This window comes from Panthera leo, chromosome D3 (assembly GCF_018350215.1).
Source record: "Panthera leo isolate Ple1 chromosome D3, P.leo_Ple1_pat1.1, whole genome shotgun sequence".
Lineage (NCBI taxonomy): Eukaryota > Metazoa > Chordata > Mammalia > Carnivora > Felidae > Panthera > Panthera leo.
This window is the reverse complement of record NC_056690.1, coordinates 91,553,770-91,579,576: the sequence shown is the minus strand read 5'-3', so window position 1 is coordinate 91,579,576 and position 25,807 is coordinate 91,553,770. Positions and strand designations below refer to the sequence as shown.

Here is a 25,807-nt window from a genome sequence, read left to right as displayed (position 1 = left end):
CCTGATCTGAATGTCATTATTCCGTGGAATTAATGTGAAGCTACACATTTTAATTATTGAACCAGAATTCCATAGCGGCGACTGGAACCGCATGTCTTACGCTGTTTCACTTGCCTTAGGGGATAAAGAGAAGCGCTTTGTTTTTTAAGATATATACAGACACTTTCAAAAATAAGTTACATGGAAGTCCACCAAGAGGGGGGCGGGGGTGGGCGGTGTAGAACTCCCAGTGGCTTCTCAACAACGTAGTTGAGCAGTTTAGTTGGAGCCAAACACTGGGGGTAGTTTTCTCCTTGCCCAAATTAAACGATTTCTTTGAAGATAATTACACAAAATGCAGAGTTTGGAGACGACGGAGTTTTCATCTTTTTTTTTTTTTTTTTTTTTTTGCCTTCAGGATATTTACAACTTAAAGAGGAAATTGCGTTTTGAGAAAAAAAAGAGTATCTTAGACATTTCACAGCACGGATGTCATTTAATTGTACGCCAGCTACTATTTATCGAGCGGCTTCTATGTGCCCATCACTGCCTTCGGCGTTGAAATACATTAGCTTAATAAATGTATTAGGAGTTTTAATGCATAAACTTTAATTTAAAACATGAAAGTAGGACCGTGTTAGGAGTTTCTCTGCAAGTGATTTTTTTAGTAGAACCTCACAACTTCTTTTCAAGGCCCGTGTGGAGTGCAGATCTTTGCACACGTGGTACTGATTTCCAAGTGCCCAGTGCCCAGTGTGGCCCAGTTCAGGCCATCAGACTGGGCTGTGAGCAGCCGGTAGGGACAGCCGGCACCCGCCAGTTGGAAGTCCGCCTGGGCGAGCTGCCTCTCCGTATCCTGGACCATATCTCCCTGGTTGATGGACATTTGCGACACTACCATCTTCCCTAGGGCGCAGCAAACCTCTCTGACACACAGTTCCTTGTACTTGCGGGAACATCTCTCTCAGGTAAGTTCCCTGGGGTGGAGTTTTGGCCAAGAAGGGGCATTTCGTTTTTCATTTTGTTTTTTTTTAAAGTAAGCTCTCTACCCAACATGGGGCTTGAACTCACCGCCCTGAGATCAAGAGTCGCACGCTCTACCCACGGAGCCAGCCAGGCGCCCCAAGAAGGAGCATTTCAATTGATAGATATTGCCGGATTTCTCAACAAAGATCTGAAAATGCCATTTTATGCCCGTTGGCAGCGGTCAGTGGGAGTGATGGCTCTCTCTTGGTCAGGTCTGATGTTATCAGGCTTTGAAGTCTTGGCCAACCTGATAGGGTAAATATCTCATTGTGTTAAAAAAAAAAAAATTAAGTTTGTCGAGCATTTCTTTAATGTTTACTGATCATTTTACTTCTCTTGCGAATCACCTGCTCATTTCCTGGGTCAGTTTTCCTGCCCAGTTATTCACACTTTGTTGCTTTATTAGGACAGTAGCCTTGTGCTTTGTGCGAAGTATCTTTTTGTTTATCTCTTTTATGTCTTACGCTCCATGTGAACTCCTTTTGCTCCAGAAGCATTGAAATAGCTTGTGCCTGAGTTTCTCCAAAGACGTGTGAATTTGACTGATGTTTTTGTGTTGGAGTCGGTGGAGGATTATAACGGATCTTTTGATTTCTTACGTGATTTTGGTCTGGTTACTTTTTCTGTCGATTCCTGAGTAAATGTTGAACGTTTATATTTCACTAGAAAATCAGTCATTTCTTTCATCCATATGATCAAGCGTATTGACTCAGACTTTTGAAAAACGTTGCATGACTTTAGTTTTCGTTCTTTTGTTGGTCATTAAACTGAATTTGCCCCAAATCCTGCCTTTTTTTTTAAAGTAGGCCAGCTAGTCATTTAACTCCTTCACTGACGTTAACAAAGGGAGTTATTGATTTTATTTTTCAGTTTTACTGTTTTTTTCTCATTTATTGGTACTTTTAAAAATTCAAGCTTAAAAGGTTTCTCTGTTACTTAAAAATTTTTTTTTAAATGTTTATTTATTTTTGAGAGAGAGAGAGAGCAAGGGAGGGGCAGAGAGAGAGGGAGACACAGAATCTGAAGCAGGTTCCAGGCTCTGAGCTGTCAGCACAGAGGCCGACGCGGGGCTCGAACTCACGGACCACGACATCATGACCTGAGCCAAAGTTGGACGCTTAACCTACTGAGCCACCCAGGCGCCCCCCTCTGTTACTTTTTGAATTGAGCGTTTCATGTATATATTTTCTTTATTTTTAAGGACCGTGGCTAAACTTTGACCTTTCTTTGTGTCCCATGGATTTTGACACAGCATTTTCCCGAAAGGTTCTGGGTTTAAGCTCCGATTCCGCCTGCCGTGGGAGTTGTTCTGGAGACTTTAAAGTTTTGCAAGTGGATGAACTTTGCTTAGTTTTGTTTTTGCTTTTACTTGTTACCGTTTGGTGTCATCGCACCGTCTCACTGTGGAGCTCGTGTGCTCTGTGCTCCTGGTTGATGAGCCCTTAGGGCCCCTCTTCCTGCTTCCTATGGACCCAGTTTGGCAAAGTGGCGAGTGTGCAGGTTGATCCTATGGCTCCGATGTGCCTTTTTTTTCCATTTCAAACTGTTATTTTTGCCTTTTTAATCCAGGTTTGAGAGAGTTTCGTCATTTCTCCCACATCTGTTTTTCTCTCTGTTGGTCTTTTCATGCATTCACTGGGATGTTTGTTTGTATATTTTATTCTGTGTTATTTGACTTAAAGGTTTTAGGACAATCACCTTCCTTGTGATCTTTTTTTTTTTTCTTTTAATCCTTAATAAATATGACTTTTGTGCAGTTTAATGCCTTTTAAAACTGAACGAGAGGCGCCCAGGTGGCTCAGTCATTTGAGCGGCCGACTTCGGCTCAGGTCACAATCTCGCGGTTTGTGAGTTCAAGTCCCGCATCGGGCTCTGTGCCGACAGCTCGGAGCCTGGAGCCCGCTTCGCAATCTGTGTCTCCCTCTCTCTCTGCCCCTCCCCTGCTCGCACTCTGTCTCTCTCAAATAGAAATAAACATAAAAAAAATTTAAACTGAATTAAACGTGTAATACTATTTTTATTTTCCCTGTTGCTTTTGTTTGCATTTTTTTCTGGCGTATCTTGTCTACATGTCGAACTTCTGTATATTTCTTAATGTTTGGTGTCTTTTGTGGAGAGCAGAGAATTGGATTTCGTTTTTCATCCAATCATGGAGTCTTCCTTAATAAATTTGTTACATTTATACTTTTGCTCTAACAGATGTCTTCTCTCGTCATTTTTACAGAAGCTTTTATCTTCTTTGTTCTTTGCTCCCTTTTTGCATTATTTTCTGTTTATTGACGTATGGATTATGTTTTGTCGTCTTTGGTTCTCGAGGTCAGGAGGAAGCCTGTAGAAAGTCCAATGTTCTTAGTTATGCTGGTGGTTATACTTATGACTTTTGCCTAAACCTGTGTTTCTCAATTTATCAAGTTCTGTAACCGTGTAATTTGACTTCCTCTTTGGGAAAGATGAAGAAATTGGTTACTTCCATTACCTTCCTCCCCTCTCTCCACCCCTTTCCCTCTCCCCATGTCGCTGTTGCAATTGCTTTTTTGGATGTTGTTTTAGTCTTCTGTTGTTCCTTTACGATCTTTACGTGATATTTTATTTCAAGAAATGTAAGAATTACATGTTTATTTTCTGTGTAGATCACAGTTATTTAGACTTGATTTTTTTTCCCATTTAGTTTATTTATTTTGAGAGAGAGAGCGTGCGGGGAAGGGGCGGAGAGAGAGAGAGAAAAGAGAATCCCCAGCAAGCTCTGTGCTGTCAGCATAGAGCCTGTCCTGGGCTCCGATCCCATAAACCGTGTGATCATGACCTGAGCCGAAGTCGGATGCTCAACCGACTGAGCCACCCAGGCGCCCCCAGACTCGATTCTGTTTATACTTCTGTGCTTATTGAGTGTAGTGATAATTGCCCGACTGTTTTCATTTTTACTTTTTCTGCTTCTGAGTTTTTTTGAATCCTCTTTTATTTGGCCCGCTTGCCTTTCCAAGTAGATTGTGACCGATGCGCTGGTGAGGATGCTAGATCCCTGAGCAGGCAAGGGTGCGGGACGAGGATCAAGTCCAGGAGAAGTCTGGTATTCCTGGAGCCTTGTGTAGTGCACGTGCGTGCACGCGTGTCTCTGCGCGTGTGTAGGCACGTGTGTACGTGTGTGTGCATATGTGTAAGCACATGTGAGGGACGGCAGCTGGCGGAGGGGTGAAGTTTGAGAGGTCGTCACGACCAGAGGTCCAGAGGTCACGACTCTGGATCATCTGGAAGGTTCCGCCTTTGGCCAAGAGGCAGTGGGACGTTCTGCCGGCTGTCACTGGGGCGCGGTGTGCTCTGCGTGACCCTCGGGCCTGCCGCAGGGGGCTCCCCGGCGGGGAGACCGAAGAAGAAGGGGGTGTTCAGGGCAGATGACGCAGGGAGGGTGGTGCTTGGGGGCCCCGTGGGGCGGCCGTGACGCGGGGGGAGGGGTCCCGCTGGAAGCCGAAGTCCTGGCCAGCTGTCAGTGCGGTCCCGGCCGGATGTGTGGGGGTGGGGGACGCCGGGTGGACCCCGGGTCTCCGCCTGGGGCTGCAGGGGCAGCGGTGCCCTGGCCAGGTAGGTGTCCTGTGGGAGGAGGCCCCCGGGCCAAGCTGCGGGCCGTGTAGGTGGCGAGCGCGGGGCCGGGAGCCGCTGGGCCTGGCCGAGGCTGTGCCCGGAAAGGGTCGCGGTCCCGCTTCCAAAGCCCGGCAGTGCTGACGGCTGCCCGACCGGGATCTCAGGGGAGCCCCGGTAGCCTTGGGGGTCTCCTGTCCCGCTCCCGTGTGACGTGGTGAGGCCACCGAGCGGTTCCGTGCAGAGCTCAGAGGCCGGCGACGCCTGGCCTGCGCCCCCACCGCGCTGGCCGTCCAGCCGGGAAGCCTTCCAGTCTGCCCTTAACCAGGGGCTCACTGCCCTGCGGGAACGGGGAGGGCCACAGGTCACATGACCAGCCCGAGGCCACGCCTCCAGGGGCGGGCAGAGGAGCGAGGCCCAGGGATAGCCCGCACTGTGGGGTTGCTGCCTGTCTTGCTAGGTGCCAGAGGCGGTCCTCAGGTCCCCAGCTAGTGACCGAGGACTCCTTCCTTCTGGGTTCAGGCGGTTGAGGGTTTGGTGAATGTAATAGTATCTGAACTGGACGTCACGTTGTGCAGACTGCTAGGTTTTTCTTTAATAAGAGTTGTTTTTAAAAAAATTTTTTTTAATGTTTATTTTTGAGAGAGAGAGAGAGAGAGAGAGAGTGCACCGGGGGGAGGGGCAGAGAGAGAGGGAGACACAGAATCCGAAGCAGGCTCCGGGCTCCAAGCTGTCAGCACAGAGCCCGACGTGGGGCTCGATCTCACACACCAGGAGATCATGACCTGAGCCGAAGTCGGACAAATAACCGACTGGGTCCCCAAGGCGCCCCAATCAGAGTTTTGAATAATACTTTTTTTCTGTTTCTTATTTCTTTTAGCCAGTAGATTGGTGAGGAATAATGTAAATCATTATCTTTGATGTGGGTAGGATACAGCATGGGAAAGGTGTCTTTTAATTAATTAATCCACTTACAGAGATACTTTTAAAAAAGAAAACCGGGAAAAGTGAGGAAAATAGAACAGATTTCCAAAATCTGGTTTATGGAGCTGTACGGAAACATTTTCAAGGGCAGGATTGGCCTTGCAGTGCATAGGATTTATAGAAAATCAGAGGCAAGAAGTTCTTAATGTGAACTAAGTCAGAACTTGAGTGCTTTTGGCCAAAGGTGGTTGTAAAATATTTGTAGCACAAAATGAAATGGATTTAAGATTCTCAGAATAAACCAGAGAGCACAGAATGGGATTCGTATGGAATTTCCAGTCAGGAAGAGGTGGGACATTCCAAAGCTGATTTATATAAAAGGGCTCCTTGGATCCAAACGCCACAGTGTCCGTTAAACGCGGCATCTAAAGTAACTCGAACTTGGAATTTCTCAAGCAGTGAGTGCGAAAAGAGCCTCTGTGGTCAAAGCACATTTACGTGCGCTCGAGATACGCCGTTGGTGGCACTCTTCTTTATGCGTGTGGATTAGAATTGCATCCTAGAAGTTTTGTTGTGTGCCCAGCTCAGTTAAAAGAGGAGGGGCAGAGAAAGCAAAGGCTCTTCTCGAAGTGGTTGGCACAGAGAACGTGGGGTGTAACAGGGCGGTGTGCACACAGACCGTTCCAGATCTGGCGCATGAAAACTGGCTTCCTTGTCGAGGGAAGAAAAATTGTTTAAACAGTCTCTGGATTCTAGTGATGACCTCGGACACCTAGACGTCTCACCCTCATTTGTGATAATATCGTTTCAAGATGAACATAGCTCATGTCATTTTAACAACAGATTAGATACCTATAAATGTGTGTTATGATTTTTTTCTAGGACTATAATGTTAAAACTTTGTAAGTGACCTTAACCATTTAAAATCTCTTTATTTTTATTTTGCATTTATTGTTGTGGTTAAATTATATATAATGCAAAAGTGGGCATTTTAATGAATATTATTATTATTTTTAACACTTATTCCTTTTTTAAGAGACAGAGAGAGACAGTGTGAGCAGGGGAAGGACAGAGAGAGAGGGAGACACTGAATCCGAGGCAGGCTCCAGGCTCCGAGCCGCGTGGGGCTCGAACTCACGAACCGTGAGATCACAAACGCTTAACCGACTGAGCCACCCAGGCGCCCTGATGATTATTAAGTGTACGACCCAATGCCTATATAGGTTTTTTATAGTTAATGAGTATTCGTTGAGAGCAACTTAAGGCAACTGTGTCTGGTTTTCTGAGGACAGCGTGACTTAACCTGTCAGATTCCCAGAGCTTTCGAACGGAAGAAGGTAAAAATAGAAAGTGAAGTCTCTGTGCCCTCCCAACATGAAATTATATTTTTAAAAATATTAAGGTTTCTGGTCAGAGGACTAACATTACCATGATCCCTTTTATCTAAAGAGCGAATGTCCTTTCTTGGCCCAACCCGGTAATTTTATTTAATTTCTTCTTACATTGAAAGAAAGCACTTTTACCCCAAATGCAGTAGTGGAAACTATTACTAGATTTTTGGTTATTTCAATGTAGAAGGGAAAATGCGTAACCTAAAATCATGAGTACTTTCTTGTGACTGTCCCCTGTGTACAATACATACATTCATAGGTCTTTACTAACACTTATTTTTAAGGAGCCCTCTAAATATAAAGATGTGATGAGTGTAGCTTTCTTAGTAATATAAAAAAACAGGGCAGCAGATCCTTAATAATAATAAGTTTGGGTGTAATTTGGGGCTGGTGACTTCACTGCTCCGCACGGTTTCCTAATTTTACGTGTTGCCGGGAGAAGGCAGAGAGGCTTTCTTCCCGTTGAGGACACCCAAATTTGACTACGCCAGTTATTTATATGCGGGCGTCTGGGGCCGCACATGCGGAAGTACAGTAGCCTCATTAAAAAAATACACACACAGCTATTCGGGAATGAACTTTAAATGCCTTTAAACGCGTTGTGGGAAGTAGGAGGCTCGAGGACCCTCCAGCCCGGATATTCTCTTTGAACGCTTCTGCTCAGTCTTTCCCTTGGCGGGGGGTGCAGGGTCTCTCATGGCTGGAGAGACGCAGAAGTACGCAGTCCGTGTGCCCAAGATGGTTCTTTGAATTTTTTTTTTTTTTTTTTTTTAGTTTATTTATTTTGAGAGAAAGAGAGAGAGTGTGTGTGTGAGCAGGGGAGGGGCAGAGAGAGAGGGAGAGAGAGAATCCCAGGCATCTGACAGCGCAGAGCCTGATGCAGGGCTTGAGATCATGACCTGAGCGGAAGCAAGTCTGATGCTTCGCCGACGGAGCCCCGCAGGTGTCCCCCAGGACGGTTCTTTGAGAACCAAGCCGTAGAAGCAGCAGGGGAGGGCGGACCCACGTTTCCATTTCTTCGCCTCGAGTGAAGGTTTCTGTGACATCAGCAGCTAGCGTGACGGCCTTTCTTACTAAGTGACCGTGGGCCTGCCCCACGTCACCCACAGCAAAGGCCTTTGCCAACCTTAATTTCGGTGTCTTTGATTTCAGATGCATGAAACACATGTCTGTGAAAGTGGGGAGGCAGCTTCCCGGTTTCTCGGCCTTCGTGCTCCCTGACCCATCAGGGTGTGCTCCAGCTTCCCGGCCCTCACGTCCCAGGGGCCCTCGGACGCCTCCGCCTCCTCGTGGGTAGATGGGTGCGTGTGGGACGGGCCACCCACCTTCTGTGTGGGCCCCAAAGGGTCTGTCTGCGATAGGCCGGTCACCACTGTCCCCAAGCAGAAGCCGGGGATGTGCTGTGTGTCCTTCCTCTCGGGAAAGCCGTGCAGAGGGGCTTGGAGATGCGCAGATAGTGGTTGGAGGCACAACTCCCTGCCTTTCACTTACCGACGTTTTATATTGACTTCTCATGAGCTGCCCTGGGAAGCTGAGAAGCGTGTACTTACTTTGCACACGGAAATGAATTTATCTGGTAACAGAAGAATCAGGAGTCGAATGGACTTACAGTTTGAATGTGTCTGCAAATGCAGGAAATTACCAAACTTCTGCCTCAGAACGGAGGCTGCCCCTGCCGATTGCAAAAGGTCTTTGGGGCTCAGACTCTATAGATTGATTCGATGAGTTGTGTCCTCCTCAAGGTCACGGTTACAGGTAGTACAACCTGGGACCGGCGCCCTGGGCTGTATGCTCTCTTGTCCTGAGCCATCCTGTCACCTGCGGCCGTTGGGGAAACCCGGGCATTTCTGCCCCTGAGGTGCTTAGACTCAGCTTGGGGCCACGGAGATGGGTGGCGAGACGTTTGCGTGGTCACCGGACTGGGAGGTGGCCTCACATCGCTGGTTCCCTGAGGTGTGAGAAATGTTCGTCCCGGCCTCAGCTTCTCAGAGACGGTCATCCACAGACCCAGAGTTGTCTCTGGCCGACGGCACATTGTGGGGCCCCAGCTCCTGGGCCGCCGTGTCGACCCTCCCTCGGGCCCTGAACCCTGCCTCTGTCCTTACCTTCCTCTCGGGAGGGCCCGCGGTCCACGGCCCCTGGCTCCCTGTCCTCGTTTCTGCTGTGGGGCCCTTGGGACAGGCTTTGGTGGCTGATGTCAGTGAGGGCCTTCCTCAGGCACACCTTGCTTGACTGCGTATACCCCATCCTGTCTCCCCGACTGCCCATGACCCCTGTCCTCCTTGTCTGCTTGGGGGGCGTGGGTCCCTGCGAGGACATCTACCCAAACACAGTCTCTCCGATTTGGAGTCCCCTCTGCTGTCCGTGTGGCCTGCCTCTAGCCCAGCCCTCTCCCCATCCCTGGGTCTCCTGGAACACCGCGTCCAAGTGGGTTGTCTCCTCTGCCTTTCCCTGGGACTCTTATCGCTTCCGAGTCTGTCCCCCGCGCGTGCTGGGCACGTGGGTGCCGCTCAGCCCCCCAAACAACCGTGTTCTTGTCCGGTGCCCTCCCGCCCACTCTGGGCTGATCGTCCTGGACTCCTGGCGGGGCCTTGTCGGACAAATCCTGCACTGAAGAGCGGGGCCTGCGGTGTAGACCGCACGGTTGCACGGGGCAGGCTGGGCCGGACACCCCGCGCACTGGAGGAGCTCACCGCAACCCCAGGGGTGCTGGTCTCTGGCTGAAGTGTCCCCCACCCCTGCTGTCTGCGCCTCCTGAGTCAGCCTGCAGGTGGCAGGGCAGCGGTGGGTGACAGCACACACACTCGCACAGTGTCTGGTGAGCCCGCGGGGCCCGCGTTGCCGTGGGACCCTGATTGTGACCCTGATCGTGACCCAAGTGCTACTCGCGATTCGCGTCCTAAATGAGATACATCAGGCGCTCGGGTTAAATTAATACTCGTTCCCAGGGTCCTTGGGTTTTCCCAGCAGGGCTCGGGTCCCAGGGGACGTGATGAAAAGTCACAAGAGGAGTCTGTCATCGGCACACACGGGCTCAGGAGAGCAAGGGCTGGGTTTTAATTTGAAGTTGGTGCCTCTGCTCTTCTAAGGTCAGAACTGGGCGGTGTGGTGATCAGAGGGGGGTGTGGGCAGAATTGGGGGGGGGTTTGCATTCTTCCCTCTTCAGGACTCTCTCTAGAAGTCTCTTCCTGCTGGTCCTCCGGTGGCCTGTGCCTGCCACCCATGTTTTCCCAGCTCCGTTCCATCCCCTCTCTTCTCCAAGGTGGTGTCTGAGACCTGTGAGTGCGGAGCTCCTCTCTGCTTCTCCCCCAGAGGAAGCCTGAACAGACCCACCCACACGCCCCATAACCGTTGGACGAGCCAAGCACTGAGACCGCCTGCTAGCCACCTCTGCGCTGTGTGACGTTAGGCCGTGCGCTTACCCTCTCTGTGCCTTCGTTTCCTTGCCTGTTACGGGGACAGAATGACTGTAGTTACTGCACAGGGCCCGGCACACGTCAAGTGGGTGGCTACCCAAAGATGTGTTTGGAGCAGCTCCTGGCACGTTTGGGGCACTGGAAGTGTTAGCCTTTGTTTCTCGTGTGTTTGAGTGGCAGCCTCCTGGGGGCGGGGGGGGGGGGGGTGTTCGGGTGAGTGCAGGGACATTTCCAAGGCATCCACGGGGACCCTTGCATTGCTGGATTGGGGAAGCCCAGTCTCTCTGGCTGGACTGTGTACCTTCCTTCATTTGGGGACTGCTGTCTGCCCCTCACATGTTGGTCTTGTGTTTTTCTGTCTTTTTGTTTCATTTATTTATTCTTATTTTTTTAAATGTTTATTTTGAGAAAGAGTGTGAGCTGGGGAGGGGCAGAGAGAGAGAGAGGATCCCAAGCAGGCTCTGAGCTATCAGCACAGAGCCTGTTATGGGGCTCGATCCCATGAACTGTGAGATCATGACCTGAGCCGAAGTCAAATGCTTCATTGCCTGAGCCCCGCTGTGTTCTAGTAATCAGAGGGGTATCTGTCAAGAGGAATTTGCATTCGTCACCTCTAAAACTCTGATAGAATTCTTTTTTTTAACGTTTATTTATTTATTTTGAGAGAGAGCTTACATGAGCAGGAGAGGGGCAGAGAGCAAGGGAGAGAGACAATCCCAAGCAGGGTCTGTGCTGTCAGCACAGAGCCCAACAGGGGTCTCGAACCCACGAACCGGGAGATCACGACCTGAGCTGAAATCAAGAGTCAGGCAGCCCTCATTTACATATTTGGAACAGGCGAACAGTATTTTACTTAAATACAGCAGCAGCCCTTGTAAAAGCACATTACTAGTGTTTTGTTATCTTGAAAGACAGAGTGTATGCACATCATGTGTGCGGGTGACGTCACTGTCATTTTGCGAGAATTCTGGATGGACAGAGTTCCCCTAGCCGCTGCGCCCAGCGTCCCCTGCGCTAACATCTTAAATAACCCAGGGCGTTGGTCAAGTCTGGAAGGTCCACGTGGGTGCAGCCCCTGTCTGTGCTCCAGCCGTGTCCGTCTTCCCGGTTCCCGCTGAGTCCCCTCCTGCTCTCCCAGGACCCCAGTCCCTCCCCCACCCCACCCTGGGGGCCGTGTGACCCCGCAGGAAGCTGCTCTGATGTTCTGTGGCCTGTGGGAGGAAGGGGAGGAAGACAGTGGAGGTGAGGGGTTCTCCTCGTCGGGTCCCACTGACGGTTCTCCTCCTTCAGATGCACCTACGCTCCTTGGTCCTTCCAGCTCGCCTTCCTTGGTCTTTTGTTGCTGTAGTGAGTCTGAACAAGGAGGCAGAGGGGGGCGCCTGCCAAGCCATGTCGTCCTCCCCCACCTCCTGCCTCGCTCTGGAACTTTCCTCCCGTGTGCTGTCTGCAAAGGGGCAGCATCAGAGCCTTTCCCAGACACGCACGGGCTCCCTTGGCCCAACGGAGGCGTTCAACAGAGTGTTTTAAAAAGGCTTCTTTCTCCTCTGAGTTTCCTGGACTAAAGAATTGTTGCTGAAGCATAAAATCTGTCCTGTTTCTTCTTCCTTGTTCCTCCTGAGGTGTCCAGAGGCAGGAAATGGTCTCCGAACACTCAGAGCTCTGAAGCGTTTGTTTCCGTCAGGGAAAAAGGAAGTCAGAGGAAAGTTAGTGCTTCGTGTAGAAGACGCTACCGTCCAGGACCAGCTGTCCGACGGGTGGTTTGTACGGGAGCGTGCATTCTGTGCGCTGGGCTCCGGCCTCCCTGGAGATTGCCTGAGGGTGGGAGGGGGCCGTCGTGCTCCCATAAGGCCCAGCCGCAGTTTCTGCTCTCGTTGGTGCGCAGTGTCCCTGCCCCCCTGTGATGCTGTCCACCCTTCCACACCCGGGCCTGCCCCAGCGTCCTGACGGCCGGATGGTGCACGTCGGGTCTTAAAGGATACATCACCAAATAATTTCTTAAATATGCAAGAGATGAAAGGAAACCTCTGAACCTCTTTGCAAGCGAAGTGACCAAGCATGGGGTGCGGGGGAGGCCTTGCAAGACTGGTGCCCGGGCCCCCCGTACCCCACAGAGCTGCTGGGGCTCCAGGCTCCCGGTCTTGGTGACCTTGCATCTCCCACCCGCCCTTCCCAGGTCCCAGCTACCAGCGTGAGATGCGGTCAGGGGCCCCCAGGACACCGGGGACACCGTGTCGTGAGTTCCCAGCTCCTGATCCTGGACGAAGACACATTGGGTGACCACATCAAGAAAAAGTATCACCGTGAGATCTGACTGTGGGGGATCTTTTCCATTGTTAAAAAAGTATGTGTGACTTAGGGTTGAGAGGAAAGACTTCCATGCCCTGCTCGAGGCTCATAGAGCAGGAATACTTAAGACTTGAGGAGATGCCTGCAAGTGTCCTTTTGAAGTTTGCTGTCCAGTGTGGAATGTCTTTCCAGCTTGGTGGGAACGGTAGCCCTTGCGGTAACACTTGAAAACCAAGGACGCTGAGATTGAAACGAAATGCTTCTTTCAGTTTGCACCGCACCTTACTGGACAGGTCCACGTGGTGGTCGAGGTCAGCCCCGATCTGAGGGGCTTTGTAAATTCAGGCGGTGCAGGGTGAGAGGTCTAGGTGCAGCTCTTCAGATCCACCGTCCAGAAGACAAAGCCCCCCCTCGGGCACGGCCTTCCTGGTGGCCAGAGGCGTGGCCCGTGGACAGAGTAGGGCACCAGGGCGAGGAAGGCCCCGTAGCCGGTCTTGACTGGTGACGTGTTGACGGCCTGCATCGATGGCCAGTCCGGATGGTCACAACCGATGCAGGTAGCCCCCTCGCACGCTGTCCCTACCACCTGGTGCTCACACAGCAGGTGAGAAGGCCCCCGTGCGCGCTTGTGACCCGGGCTGTGTTTTACTGGCCGCTGCCCGAGCGAGGCTGCTTTTCTGTCCTCTGGACACACGCGTGTTTGCGTGCGTTTGCAGCGCTTAATTGTTTTCTTAGAAGCGATAGCGGACTGTTCTTGCAGGTGTAATCACTTGATAAAAACCTGAGGAAAAAAAAAATGCATAAAATCTCAGAAAGTGTTACTGCTTGGGTAAGGAACGTTTGGTTAGTTCAGCCTCGGGAGAGGCCCCGGGGGGCGGTTTCGGCTCCTTTCCTGAGCGCAGCGACACTGAGTGGGGTGTGTTAGGAAGGGTCTTGTTACGTCATTGACTTGGTCACAGGAAAGTCAAATTTGGGTCCAAATTAGGCTTCCTTCCCGTTTGATGCGTTAGACTTGTTTGCAGACCTGGGATTGAGGGCATTTAAGCCAACACAATAGATTTTACATTGACCTCGGTGTGGGGTCACTTTTCTTGGCATAGGAGGAAAAATGTGACAAGGAGTCTGATGGTCAATAAGAGAATAACCGGGACTGCGGGAGCCTCCCGTTTATCAGGACGTGGGGATCAGAGTGGAGTAGAGCAAAGCTCTTCAGGAATTTTCGCGGAGAGCCGGCTGTGCAAGCAGGTCTCCACGGAGCCTGTGGGCAGGGACCCTTTCGTTTTGTTATCTGGGGACGCGTCGTTTGCACAGGAGCCGGGATAACTTCTCGGCCCGCGTGTGCACAGCGTCTGCTCCGTGGCGTTTGGGCTAAGCGCTGCGGGGCCGGCGGACACGGGCCTTCGTGGGAGGTGGTGCCCCGGTGCCGATCAGGTAACCCCGGCTCCTGGATGTCGCTTCCTTCCATCCCGTGTGCTGGCAGCATCCGCCCGTGTCCGCGGAGGGAGAGGTTTCATCTCTCTTGGGCGTGTCTGCAGTCTTTGCACGCCGCGTGCTGGGACATGCGTGGACTCCGGCCTTTATGGTGTCTGTTTCTACCTGGAGGGACCTTCTAGAAGCCTAGGTGTGGGGCCTGCATTCCTTATAAGGAGGTCAGGGTGGCACAGACTCCTCATTCCTTTTCTCCAGCAATTGGTGGATTGTCATTTGGTTCAAGTAGTCAGAGGGTTTGGTTTGAATTTGCTGGAAGGAGTTTGAAGAACCGAAACCCCGTGTGAGGTTCCCTCCTGTGGGGACCCCGGGCAGTCCACGGAAGCCTCGAGAGCTCTGAGACAAAAACACTTGGAAAATAAGTTTAGAAGGCCAAAGGAAAACACTGAATTTGACTTCACTCTGGAAGCTATTTTGGCACAAAACACGGTGGAAAGGGAGAGCGCGCGCGTTTTCTCTCTGGATTTGGGGAAGTTGGCTGGGCCGTCGTGTCAGAGGAGGAGGGGAGCAGGGGGGCTCCCTCAGCATCTGTACCTGCAGGGGTGTGGCCAGCACTCTGCCTTTGCAGGTGCGCGTGGCCAGGTGAGCCAGAGGCTTGCCCAGGTGTGAGCAGCGCCCGGGGGCCGCCCCGGCCCGGGGTGTCCCTCAGCAGGTATCTGTTGACTTTCCTGAGTCATCAGACCTAGGACGAAGGCCTCGGGACCCAGAAGCTGCCCCTGTGTGGGGGTGTGAATCTGTGTTGGCTTCCATGGTTGCCATGCACTTCCTCCTGGTCATTTACCCCTGGATCCTGAAGTTGAGACTGAAGGGAAAGGGGTGCCCACAGCAGACCAGGTGCTGCCGTAGGCAAGGACTTCATGTGCATTTTCTTATGTTACGTTTGGAATACAAGACTTTGAAACCTGGTTCTTGGAATACGTTTCTGACGACTGTAGAAACTGTAGGTGGCGAATGACTCCCCCCAAATCTCCTTCGAAGGCCGTAAGATGTGGGGCGACCCAGGGCCTCTCGGAAGGTGTGGTTCCCTGGCTCCCTTTGCCCCTCGGCGTGCCCGGCAAGTGGTCCTGTTTTTCAGTTTGCTGTGGCACGGAGAGCTGGGGACGCACAGGCGGATGCCCAGAGGGCACGGTCAAGGTCATCCTGTCGCACGGAAGGCCGGGGCCTGCTGCTGCTGGCGGAGACAGGTGTCCTGTTAGAAGAGGTGCCTCTGTCTGCTTCTGTGGCCGCTGTAAACCACCCCTGATGACTGAGTACAGTGGGTTGGAAGAATCAATTCCTGCCCCTTCCAGAAACACCGAGGAACAGAACCAGTCTCCTGTGCGGTGTCTGGGCTTCTGGGCCCCAGTGGCCGTCGTCTCTGTGCTCTCGGCCGTGGCTGCACTGCTTTCCAGCGGGTCTTCCGGGCTGGGGTTCTGATGTGCAGGCCCTGCTGGGGGAGGCCGCTCGGGGTGCCGGCCCACGTGGGGGAGGACGGGACGTGCCACCTAGAGAACCAAGAGCCAGTTTCTCCTTCCGAGAGGGCTTTCCTGGGAGAGCTTGGCCGCGGCGGGGCTGGGGCGGCGGGTCAGGCTTGGCCAAATGAATTATTGTTACGTGCATCCCGAGAGCGTTGTCGAGTGCGGGTGGAGAACTGCAGGGTCCGCCCTGTGCCGGGCTGAGCAGCCAGTCCGAGCGGTACTGTTTCAAACGGGTGGCTCTAAATTATGTGGAGACCTGAGGTGGGTGAGAAGCCTATCCCCCCAGAAGTAGGGGGATCTTTGCCATGTGTTTCCTGGTGAAGCTGTGTTTCCAGAGTGTGACATCCAGGGGAATTCTCCTCTTAGACTGCAAGGCCTGATCGACGTGGTTTCCTGAAAGGAACTGCTTTGTGTTAAAAAAAAAAAAAAAAATTGGGGCGCCTGGGTGGCCCAGTGGGTTGAGCGTCTGACTTCAGCTCAGGTCACGATCTCACGGTTCGTGGGTTCAAGCCCCGCGTCGGGCCCTGTGCTGACAGCTCAGAGCCTGGAGCCTGCTTCGGATTCTGTGTCTCCCTCTCTCTCTGCCTCTCCTCTGCTCATACTGTCTCTCTCTCTCTCAAAAATAAACAATGTTAAAAAAAACTTAAAAAAAAAATAGCAGGTATCCCGGAGCCCTCTGTACTCTGGGCCCCGAGTGGAAGCGCGTGTGTCTCTCCTGAAAGCATAGAGTGACTCTTGGTCCTCATTTGGAAAGGGTTCCTGTCGCTCAGTTAGTGCCTTTCTTGGGTGTAGTTTCCCTAAAGAGAGATTAGAACAGGGCGGAGAAAATGCATCGTTAACTAGAAAAGCAAATACCGTATGCTTATCTCCAACGCAGGTAGGTTTGGGGTAAGGAGAAAAAGCTTCAAATTGTCCGCCCGTCCTGTACCTCCTGAGGGAGAACTTTCTAAGAAGGTGGCTCTAACGCGCAAGGAACTTGGGCGGGTCTTTGTTCTTTGCCACACGCACGTGGTGGGATATGCGCTTACCTATGAATGCTGGAAAATCGGTGTCTTTTTGTTTGCCGCGTGTGGTGTCTTGCTGTCAGGGCTTCTGAGCCCTTCCCGTGAGCCCCGTCAGCTTAATTTAGCGGCATGACAGGCCCGAAGCGCTCCGGTGGTGTTCCCCTTTCTGTGGCTTGCACTGTCGCGCAGTGAACAGCCAGTACCCTGTGCGTGACTTCCCAAGCCTCCCGGCCTCTGTAACCGGGCGTAGTTAGTGCAACCGACCGATTTTGGAGGAAAAAAAGAACGGCGACGACTCAGTGTAAATATAAAGCAAGAAATCTTAAGTGATTTGCGGCGGATGGGTGCCTGAGTGGCGCGGCACGATTGTGAGTGTCGAGCTGAGAAATCAGGGTTTGTAGTTGGGATGGGAGTCACCAGCCCCCCACAGGGAATCAGTGGACGGTGCCTCTTGACGGCATCGAAGGTGTCAATACGCAGTTTAAACCGGATCCCGAGTTCCGAGGGCCAGGGGTTGATGGTGCGTCCGGCGAAAATAGGCGGCTTGCGCCTTCCCGGGGGAGCCGCGGCCACGCAGCCACGTAAGGTTGCGGAATGCGCTGCGTGCGTGGTGAGGGTCTAGAAGCCTGGGGTTGGTTCCTGGTCGTGTGGCCGCGGTGGAGGCGCACGGAGGCTCCACAGGCCCGTCTCTGCCCCGAGAACGTGCCCGTTTGGGGGGTTCGGCGCCGCGCCTCTGGTTTGATTTTGGCGACGAGCGGGTCGTTGGTAGTTATTTATGGGTAAAAAGAGGCGCGGCGGCGTGTTCTTGCGCCTTCGCCCCCGTCTCTCCGTCGGTGATGCACGTTTCCCCGAAGGGGTGCGGGCGCCTGTGCGCCCGGGGCTCGGAAGAGGAGAGGAACTTGGCCACTTGGGGCCACCCCGGGAGTGCGGCGGGGAGCGGAGCCAGAGTAAGCATGTGTTGTTTCCCGCGACAGCAGAGGGGAGTCACGCTGTCCTTATCTGCAGTGACACAGCGCGTTCTTGAAGGAGTGAGCGATTTCACGGCATCTCAGATTGATGGGCCCTGCCCTTCTCCTCTTGCAAGAGACGGGAAAGAGCAGCGAGGGGGAGGCCAGGCTCTGGCGGGGAAGCGCGGGGGTAAAGGTGGCCTCCGGTGAGACATCGCGATTACTAAGTCGTGTAATAGCTCGTTCGGATGATTGAGTTGGAAACCCACTTTGGGGTCATCGTATTTTATTTTTCCAGTACTTTGTTACTCTGGTAGGTGGGTGAGCCATACACGCCCCACTGGCTCTCTCCCACGGAGGTGTGTGCTCCCGAGAGAGCGGGTGCCGCCACGCTGCGTCTTTGTGCCACAGGCCCGTGTTGGCATGTGCATCGTGTGTGTGTTGAACGGGAAGTTTACGAGTAACCATCCTGTTCACCGAAGAGGCGTTTCCGGAATTCGTCTCAGTGAAGTCTAACTCCGGAGTAATTTCCTTGAACCAGATCGTCCCCAGCTTAGATGTCACAGTCCCCGTGAACGCAGGAGTGGGCCTCCCAGGCCTCTGGCCCACTTGGCCTCCGCCGCCTGCCCCGAGCCGTGCCCTTGGCTCCCCCACCTGTGCCCGTGTGGCCCTGGGAACCTTGGTCGGCCACCGAGCACATCTGCCCGTGGCGTTGGCGCTGAACAAATCCAGAAGGAGTCTAGAGCTTGCTGTGTGGCTGTGTTTCTGCCTGTGGGGGTGGGGGGTGAACAGAGAGAGGAGGAGGACGGTGGTGCTAGAATTAGCACATCATCGGATGGCACATGGCCACCGCCATTTTCACTTGAGGTTTCAATATGGAAGGTTCACATGTGGTCCCTGAATCAGTGTCACGGTCTTTGGGTTCTTGGAAAATGTTTGCAGCAACTGGTCTGAGTGCTGTTGTCTTGAGTGCCACAGGACAGCGCTGTGCTCATTAAATAGAGCACAGCCCTCCATTCCCACATACTCCAGGCCGATGGCAGACAGATGCCCACTGCTGTCTCCTGTCCCTCCTCCCCCGCGACTGGGGGGCCCGTGTGGGGGCTGTGCGCTTTGAAATTCAAAAACGTGCCTTGTTGTATTTTGTATTCCCTTTTCCCAAAAGCTGTTGCTGGGTAAGATGCTTTGGCTTAGAAAACATCCCGTCCTCATTTCCGCGAGATCATTTACGATCACTTCGCATACAGCATTTTCTTAACTTTTATAACCGCATAACACAGTAACATTGTTATGGGGAGTCAGAGTGGATTTTTTCTTGTTTGTCCTTTGTTGTTCCTCGCAAGAGGAGGAGGGTTTGGTCTTTTATCTTCAAAAGTTAGAACTCGTAGTGACGTGTCATTAAGTGAGCTCGAAAATATATTTTTAGACAGGCAACGCAGGATAAATCCTAGGGCGATGTGACACCATGTTCTTGTCAAGAATTGCTCTTTGTAAACATTCTCTGATAGATCACTCTCCTTAAGAGGCTGAAATACCCAGCTGCTTTCAAAGGTGCTGTGTGTGTGAGTGATAAACTAGGTCATGTTACAGTAGTTATTGGCAGTAATGGATCTGGAACATTTAGACTGGTTATATGGTATGTGCTTTAGATACTAAGGCATTTTGGGGAGGCTCGTCCTTTTATAATTTTGATCGTCTTAAAGTATTGATTGGTATTTGTGCAAGGGCAGACAAAATCTTAAATTAATTTCTCGCATGATATGCCTTTCAGCTATCCTACCAAAATGAACTCCGTTCATGGTATCTTTATGGAAAATGTTTGTACGCAGTTACTTAGAATTCAGTAAAATTGATTATTGAAGTGTTTATTTTTCCCGTGTGCTCTTACTGAAGGGATTTTGGGGGCTAACTTCTGTGCTAAACAGGACTGCCTGAGAAGGTAATGTTTAACAGAATGTTTTATGGCTGACTGTACATAATTATCTCTCTTTGTATTCTTGGGTACAATTCTTTATTTGATGGTGGAGACTACCAGGCTGTTCACAAAAAGCACAGAGGAAAGCGATAATGTCAGATAGGTATTCACTGTAGTCCGTGTTCTTACTAAGGCAAAAGTCTGGAAAATAGGCCAATGTAAATGGGGGGGGGGGTGGCAAATGCTGTCCTTTGTTATTGGTTTACATGCAGTAAAATATAGCTTCTTTGTAGAAACAAACTTCTGTTAAAATATGGTTTACAGTCAATGAGTACAAATTTTAAGAAGTTATGTCCAGTAGACCAGGGAGTGTTTGTTATAGAGTAAAAAAAAAAAAAAAAAAAAAAAAGATTTTCTACACAGGATTAATTTTCACTGTTGATAATTTCTTAAAAAAATTTTTCCATTAGACACTGATTTTGTGAGAGTTTCTACACTTGTGGGTTTAGGCTCCGTAAAAACTTACAAGCCGCTTGTAAATGGGATTTTCCCGGCAATTTCTCTAAGGCCTTCTGATACTCCGTGTTTGCTTTAAAAATGGAAGTTTATGGGTCTTCGTTTTCTCTGGTATTCCCCAAGTTTTCGGTATTTCTGAATTATTTGAAACTTGGGCTTTCATCGCCTTGATGCAGCATGTGAAAAAAAGTCCAAGTCAAAAGCTCGACTGCTTTTGTGGCTCACATAACGAAGCGAGTGATTTGCTCTCTGTTTTTGTAAAATGCTGAGCAGTCTGTCCGTGGCTGCAGACTTCATCTGAGCTGAGCTGCCCGGTTTGGGGCACACGCAGTCTGAGCTTCTGGAAATGGGGCTCTTAATGGAAATGTTGACAAGATCATTAACTACACTGGCGGTGCCTGCCGCTCCCGGATGCTGGATTTACCTCCAGGTCCCAGCTCTTTGTGGCCGACCAGGGCCTCCCACAGGACAGACAGGACATTTATCTGCAGAACATTATAGAGCAAGCTCTGGGTCTTTCCTTCTTTCTTTCTTTCTTTCTTTCTTTCTTTCTTTCTTTCTTTCTTTCTCTCTCTCCTTTTTTTCTTTTTCAGTTTTGAGAAGTTCACTTTTTTAGGGACAAATAGATTGATAAAGTCACTACGTGGGGTCCTTGGAAATAACCTATTTCCTTGGACATAGCGAAGAGCCAGCCGCAGCTATGCATTCGTTTGGAGAAGCAAAGGAGAAAACAAGTGAAAAGATGCTTCTTCCCTTTTGATATTAAAAATCCAGCCCCCCTGCCTGTTTTCACGTGGATGCCTCTTTATTAAAGTCTCCATGACTACTTTGGATTTTTCTGGATCTGTTATTAATGACTGGGGAAGGAGAATTCCCACATCCTCGCTGGTTATTTGTGGACTCTCCTGAGTGTAATCAATAATTACATTGTGTATTCATATGCGTGTTTCGTGCCCGCGTTAAGGTCAGACTTGACTACCCATCTTTCTATTTTAGGAAAAGGACCATACGGGCAGCGTTTATACCGATGTTGATTTATTATTTTCTTTTGGAAATATGTTGGTGTATACGGTCGTTACTGTTAGTAAATGTTCTCCCGTCTCGACCTTCTGTCTGGAGGTGAAAATGGTATCTGTCTTTTCTGGAATTTATTTGGGCGTTTGACAGGCCGTGGTAAACAACTTCATAAAAGGTAGCCTACTTGCAGAATCGCATTTAGGTCACGCGGGCGTTTTTGCTGTAAACGGAATGATGACGCCACGGCCGTGGTCTGAGCCACGAATTGAAGGGCGTCTGGCGGAAAATTGTGGCGTTTGCGTAGTAGGACCTTAGTACGGACGGTTCGTTACATCTGGGGACTCCTGTGCTTGGCTCTTGCTCCGTCTGGGGGTGCAGGACAATTCAAAGGGAACCTTTGTTCACAAAAATGGGATTTCCTCACTGTCGTGTTGATGGTTTATTCCCCCCCTCCCCCCCAGTCTCGTGTTCTGAACAAAGCATATTTGAGACTTACCTTTAAAATGAGTGCTTTTGGCAGAAACGTCTGAGCACATTGTTCTTGGCTGTTCGGAAGGAGGGCCTGCCCGTGGGCAGTTGTGTGTTCCTTACACCCTGCGATAGTGGGTCTGTGCCCTTTTTCCCTAGTGGGGGAGGTGGGGTGGGGTTTCTTGTGAATGCCGCTGATTCTGGTGGCCTTTTATTCATTTCTTCTTATTAGAGTGGAAATGTGGTTTGCTCATAATGGATTATTGATTGGCCTGTGCGAGGCGGCCTCCAGGCCCTGTGAGGCCTGGGTCCTTACTGTCCAGCCGTGAATGCATCATTTCATGGGGCGGCTCGGGCCCGGGGCCGGGGACTATAAGCCTGGGATTGTTAATCTCGGGCAGATTGGTGTGTGCGGAGAGGGACTCCTCATTGTTGTCAGGGAATTTCTCCCCATTTGTTCAAAGAATAGGCTTTTTGTCTCAGCAGTAGATAAGCTTGTGCAGGATGTTAATGATGTATTTTAATTCATGGCTCATAATTCTACAGTGTAACCAGTAAAGCCCATTTCATTGTCTGCAGGCGAACAAACAGGCTGTATGTTGAGCAGACCGGGCCCAGCACCCACCGGGGGCCTGTGTTTCTGGGCTGGCCCTGCAGCCGCGGGCAGGACCCACCGCTCGGGGGGGGGGGGGGGGGGGGGGGGGGACTCGCCTTCAGAAGGGCGCCGCCAGCCTGGGCCGGAGACTCGTTCTTTTGATTTTATGACTTGCCTCTTGGAGCCATACCACTCCCGTAAATATCCCGGGCGTCCTGTGTGCCGTGAGCTGTTTTCTTTGTAAGGGCATCTTCCCGGCCTGGCCGCTTCTTGGGATTTCACAGATTCGGCTGCAGCCGCTCGCCGGTCCCGCCTCCCGGAAGCCCCGGCTGCCCCAGAGGGTGACCCGGAGGGGACAGGACGAGTGACCCCACGGCGCTGGGGAGAGCAAACCTCCCCTTTGCTGGCGTGATACGGCCCATTAACGAACCAGAACTGGGAACGTGCTCAGCTAGAGAGTTACTTGAGAACCGGGACGAGCTGCAGGGCGGCTTCCTCCCACTGAAGAGTCCCAGCTCGGAGCAGGAAGCTCCCCTTCCAGTTTCCCAGCAGCCCCTCGAGCGGGGCGCTCCCACCGGTTCACAGACACTTGCACACTTGGTCTGTTATGCCAAGTGCTCAAAAATTCGAGAGGTTGTCTGCAAATCAGCCTTTGGATTCCTTTTGCGGGATGAGATTTTGATGGGATCCTCTCTGATCCTTTTGGGGAAATCGGTCCCAAAGCGACCGGCTTCTGCTTTGTGTTGATTTACTCCACAGAGCAGAAAACGGCAAGATTTCCCGTGGATTCGGCTGTGTAAAAACCCGGACTGTTTTACCTTACCCCCCCCCCCCCCCCCACGCTGGCCATGCCATATTTAACTGGTTAGGAAGGGACTGTTTAAAACAGGGGAGGAAGACCTCAAGTGCATTGCTGTGTTTTTGCCTCGGGAAGCCGTGGGAAGGATCGCTGGGAGCCCGAAGCCAGAAAGCCGGCCTGTGCCTTGGGCAGGAAGGCCGGGACCCAGCTTTGGGCAGATTCCCGAGTTTCTGTGGGCAAGCCCTCTCTTAAAAGACTGCTTTTCATGTGAACAGTTTGTTATTCAGGTGACTTTTCTGTTTTTTGGAATCTTGAATACTAGAATTAACAAAGGGTAATTTTCTCAAACTGCATTCCTTAGGAAGCCCTCTGAGCTGCCTCCAGGCCCGGAGAGGGGGATGGGCGGGGGCGGGAGTGGGGGAGGGGAGGGAGGGGCAGGGAGGGGCGGGGTCCCCCACGCTTCCCCTGAGCAGCTCCTTCAGTCCTGTTACTTACTGGGGCCGAGAGTGGGAGTTATTCTTGAGAGAATAGTATCTGTACACTCCCTGTGTAGACTCAGCAATGAACAGGAACAAACAGAGTTGAGGTGCTTCATTTACAGTTATTTGCTAGAGTTGAGGTGCTTCTACTATTCCAACACTCTCTCCTTTTTAGGAGGTACAGTCGGTGTGTGACATTATATAAGGTGTACAGCATTCTGATTTGACGCCTGTATGTACGACATAGTGATCGCTACCGAAAACCCGGTCACCATCGGTCGGGGCACAGTGACCCCCATTTTGCCCACCCCCTCCCCCTTGAGTAACCACCAACCTGTTCTCTGTATCTCTGAGTTTGTTTTCACGTTGTTTTCTTTGTGTGTTTTTTAGATTCCATATTATGAATGAGATCACACAGTATTTGTCTTTCTCGGACTTATTTCGCTTAGCATAATGCCCTCAAGGTCCGTCTGTGTTGCCGCATATGGCAAGATTTCATCTTTTTTATGGCAGAGTAGTATTCCTGTGTGTGTGTGTGTGTGTGTGTGTGTGTATGCTACGTCTTCTTTCTCCATTTGTACATCGATGGACACCTAGGTTGCTTCCATATCGTGTATCTTTTCTTAATTTCTTGAGGAATCTCCATACTGTTTTTCATTCCCACCAACAGAATACAGGGGTCGCCTTTTCTCCAGCATTTGTTATTTCTTGTCTTTTTGATAATTGCCATTCTGACAGGCGTGAGGTAGTTTCTCGTTGTGGTTTTGATTTATAATCTCCTAGTAATTAGCAACATTGAGCACCTTTTCGTGTACTATCTCTGTGTCTTTGGAAAAACACCTCTTGAGATCCTCTTCCCATTTTTTAATCGGTTTGTTTGTTGTTTTCATTGTTGAGTTGTAGGAGTTCTTTATATATTTTGGATCTCAACCCCTTATTGGATTTATGCTTTGCAAAAATCTTCTGTCAGTAGGTCGCCTTTTTTTAAAAGTGTATTTATTTTGAGAGAGAGTGAGAGCGTGCGCGTGTGTGTGCAAGTAGGGGAGGGACAGATCGAGCAGCCCCCGCAGGCTGCTAGCTGTCAGCCCAGAGCCCAATGAGGGGCTTGATCTCATGAACCGTGAGATCGTGACCCGAGCTGAAATCGAGAGGTGGATGCTCGACCGACCGAGCCCCCCAGGGGCCCTGCCTTTCTGTGTTGATGATGGTTTTCCTCACTGTGCAGAAGCTTCTTAGTTTCATGTCGTCTCATTTGTTTATTTTTCTTTTGTTTCCCCTGCCTTTGGAGTCAGAGTCACAAACACATCGCTAAGACCAGTGTCAGGGAGCTTTCTACCTGTGTCTTCTTCCAGGACGTTGCATGGTTTCAGGTCTTATGTTGGAGTCTTTAATCCATTCTGAGTTAATTTGGTGTATGTAAGAGAGTGGTCCAGTTGTAATCTTTTGCATGCGCCTGTCCAGTTTTCCCAACGCCTTTATCGGAACACTGCTTTCGCCATTGTATGTTTTTGGCTCCTTAGTTGTAAATTAAAAGAACAATTTTTTTTAACGTTTATTCATTTATTTTGAAAGAGAACGAGCTCGAGCAGGGGAGAGGCAGAGGGAGAGAGGGAGAGAGAGAATTGCAAGCAGCCTCTGCTCTGTCAGCTGATGCAGGGCTCGAACTCGTGAACCGTGAGATCGCGAAATGAGCTGAAATCAAGAGTTGGACGCTTAACTGACCCAGCCACCCGGGTGCCCCCTTAGTTGTAAATTAATTGCCTGTCTACATGTAGGTTTCTTTCTGGGTTCTCAATTCTGTTCCGCTGATCTGTGTGTTTGTTTTTGTGCCCATGGCATACTGTTTTGATTACTGTGGTTTCGTAGTATAGTTTGAAATCAGGGAGTGTGATGCCTTCAGCTTTGTGCTTTCTCAGGAGTGCTTTGGCTATTTGGGGTCTTTTGGGTTCCATGCAAATTTTAGAATTATTCTAGTTCTGTGAAAAATGCCATTGGAATTTAGTAGGGATTACATTGAATCTGTAGATTGCTTTGAGTAGTGTGGACATTTTAGCAATATATTTTTTTTTTTTTTTAAATTTTTTTGATGTGTATTTATTTTTTGGGAAAGGGAGAGAGAGCGCAAGCAGGGGAGGGGCACAGAGAGAGGGAGACAGAATTCAAAGCAGGCTCCAGGCTCTGAGCTGTCAGCTCAAACCGGAACTTGAACTCACAAACCGTGAGATCATGAGCCAAAGTCGGACGTTGAACTGACTGAGCCACCCAGGCGCCCCAGCAATATTCTTATAATTCGTGAGCACAGAATATCTTTTAATTTATTTGTGTCTAAATCTTTGTAATTTTCAGTGTATAGGTCTTTCATTTTCTTGGTTAAATTTATCCCTAGGTATTTTATTCTTTTTGATGCATTTGTAAATGAGATTGTTTTCTTAATTTCTCTTTCTGATAGTTTGTTATGAGTGCATAGAGATGCCACAGATCTCTGTATATTGATTTTGTATCCTTCAACTTTACTGAATTCATTTAT

General features: G+C 50.5%; 1 protein-coding gene across 8 annotated transcripts in view; it reads left to right on the top strand.

The window, feature by feature from the left end:
* Positions 1 to 25,807, top strand: part of ZNF516 (zinc finger protein 516) — a 126,456-nt gene that overhangs the window by 18,457 nt on the left and 82,192 nt on the right. For 2 of the 8 annotated variants that reach the window (XM_042910521.1, XM_042910517.1), the window contains one exon: positions 398 to 947. The exons of 5 other annotated variants lie outside the window; for them this stretch is intronic. The gene's annotated coding sequence lies outside the window, so the exon portion shown is untranslated. Of the gene's footprint in view, positions 1 to 397; positions 948 to 12,482; positions 12,651 to 25,807 lie in introns of all 8 variants that reach the window. One more of the 8 variants, XM_042910522.1, reaches the window with a different exon arrangement.